The 2,614-nt window shown below is 44.0% G+C and overlaps 1 long non-coding RNA gene across 1 annotated transcript in view; it reads right to left on the bottom strand.

Moving 5' to 3' along the window:
- Positions 1–2,395, bottom strand: part of LOC141371533 (uncharacterized) — a 14,092-nt gene extending 11,697 nt beyond the window's left edge. Inside the window, exons 1-2 of the long non-coding RNA XR_012376569.1 lie at positions 2,267–2,395; positions 1,788–1,857 (exon numbers count right to left, since the gene is read on the bottom strand). This is a non-coding gene — a long non-coding RNA (uncharacterized lncRNA). The remainder of the gene's footprint in view (positions 1–1,787; positions 1,858–2,266) is intronic.
- Between the last annotated feature and the right edge of the window lie 219 nt (positions 2,396–2,614).

Below are 2,614 nucleotides of genomic sequence, written 5' to 3' on the forward strand. Positions count from 1 at the left end.
TGAAGGGATAGAATATGACTCTAAAAATGAAAAATAAAAATGTTTTTTTAAAAAGGATTGATAAGATGTTGGCTGAAAAAGGGAAAAAGAAAAATTAAAAAAAATAAAAGACAGGAAAAAAATTAACTTTAAAAGACTAAAGAATCATGGGAAAAAAGCCATAAATTCTATGTGGAGTATTCCCCTACTGCTGGAGTTCTGCCGTTCTCATTGATTGGTAAACTTGGTCTTGGCTGGCTGTTCTTGCTGATCTTCTGGGGCAGGGGCCTGCTCCCATGGTTTCCAAATGTCTTTGCCGGAGGTGGAATTGCCCTGCTTTTCCTGGGTCCAGGCTAAGTAATCTGCTCAGGTTTGCTCTCGTAGCTTTTGTTCCCTGCTAGCTTTCGGTACAGCTTTGGAGGAGGAGAGTGAAAATGGCGGCCTCCTAATCTCTGCCTCAGAGGAGCTGAGAACTCGGGGCCCCGCTCCTCAGTGCGCCCCCAGAGAAAAGCAGCCAGTCACTCCCGTCTCCCCAGTCTCCGGCCACACTCCATGCTCACCCGGCCTGTGACCGAGCGTTTCTATCTCTGGCACCCAACCCGGTGTTGAGTCTCCAAACCCAGCAGATCCCTGCTGTGCACCCCCACGCTGATCCTCCCAGGAGAGGAAGGGGTCTCCATGGATCTGCTGCTGGTTGGGTCCCTGCTGGAGGAGCAGTGGCCTGACTGTGCCGTGGATCACGGTTTATGGCAACCCCGAGCTGAGAGCCCACGCCTTGGCTCCATCTCTGCAGCCGGCTTCCCTGCTCCAATACCTGGGAGCTCTGCCGCACTCAGGCACCCCTGGTCTTTTTGTGACCCGGAGGGTCCTGAGACCACACTGTCCCACGAGGGCTCCCCCCCCCCCCCCCCCCCAGCGTAGCCACTGGAGCGACATCCCTCAGCAGAGCCAACTTCTAAAAGTTCCATTTTTGGGCTCTGATGCTCTATCACTTGCTGCTAGCGGCTAGTGGAGGCCCCCTCCCCCACCGTCTATCCTGAATATCACCTCAGATTCACTTCTCCGCACGTCCTACCTTCCAGAAAGTGGTCGCTTTTCTGTTCAGAGAGTTGTTGCTATTCTTTTCTTTGATTTCCTGTTGAGTTTGTAGGTGTTCAGAATGGTTTGATTCCTATTCAGCTGAATTCCTGAGACCAGACGAAATCCAGGTCTCCTACTCCTCCGCCATCTTGCTCCGCCCCTCCCAGAACACCATATACTTTAAAAAAAAGAAACTTTATTTCTCCTACAAACTTCTTTGGGATATTTTTAGAAAAAGTCCATCATTAAAAATTACCTTATTAAAAACTATATAAACTAGTGTTGGTTCTGAGTATGTGGTCTTCCAGGAGAAAAACTTCCTATGTGATATTCTCCTGTCCCAACCTCAATCTGTTCCTGACTCATACATCTTCCTGCATACTGAGTCTTTCCACTGGGATGACCTATAGACTTGTCAAATTCAACAGGTTAGTAACCACACCCACTATCTTGGCCTCAAACCCACTGCTGTGTTTCATATTTCAGTCATCAAGGTGGGAGATTTGAGCCCTCTCCTCCTCCTTTTAAGCAGTATTTATCAAATTTATACTTTGTGCCAGGCAAGATGCCATGTTCCAGCAATAGAGCTGTGAACATGACTGAGTTGTACCATTTCTCTGCCATACTGAGTTTACCTCCCAGATTTCCCACATCCATTTCTCCCTCTCCATTTAGTTTAGGTCCTTGCCAATCCTCATCTGGACTTCTGAAATTTTCTCTAATCTTACCTCTCTTCCTCTCCCCACATTTTCACACCACATTTTTCCACGTGCAGAGCTGACCATGTTGCTTTGCTGCCTGAAAACACATAGTCAATAATATTGCATGTCACATGATTATATACAATAACTTTGTATGGTGACCATTGATAACAAGACCTATTATTATCATTTTCTAATTTATAAGAATATTGAATCACTACATTGTATACCTGAAACTAATATAATATTATATGCCAATTATATTCAATTAAAAGAAGGAGAAAAACTGTACATGAATCCTGTGGTCATCAAAAATAGCAGACCCCTCTTGGCTGGCAAGGCCTTTCAGGATATGGTTCCTGCTCACCCCACTAGTTTTATCTTTCTTTCTAGCTATTAACCTTTAAAATTCCAAAAATCTACACAGGATCCATGATGTGCATTTATAATGTTTGTGTCATATGTAGAATAGCATTCTGCCTATTTTCCATTGATAAAGGTCTTACTCATCATTCAATGCCTCATGTTACTTTGCCTGAGAAGTCTTCCCTTCCCCATTTGTCTCCTGCTCATTCCATTGCTCTTTGGATTGACCACTGTTTTATTAGTGACCAAATAACCCAACATTGCAATTGATGATTCATTTCCCCATATACTGTAAGGTCCTCTACTGAAAGACAGCATCTAATTGATAGTTTTACTCTTATAGATTTGCCTGAAAGCAAAATAAATGCTGTAACTGCTATAAATTTTATCCCCAAAACTCAGGTGTGAAAAATGTGACATTCCTTCATCTTATTAAATCAAGTAAGCAGGTCTAAGATCCCTATTTGACTCAGCTGGTGGCAAGTTCA

Source organism: Callorhinus ursinus, unplaced genomic scaffold, assembly GCF_003265705.2.
Source record: "Callorhinus ursinus isolate GAN/ISIS: 27379988/994484 unplaced genomic scaffold, GSC_fseal_2.0 scaffold1, whole genome shotgun sequence".
In the NCBI taxonomy this organism is placed as follows: domain Eukaryota; kingdom Metazoa; phylum Chordata; class Mammalia; order Carnivora; family Otariidae; genus Callorhinus; species Callorhinus ursinus.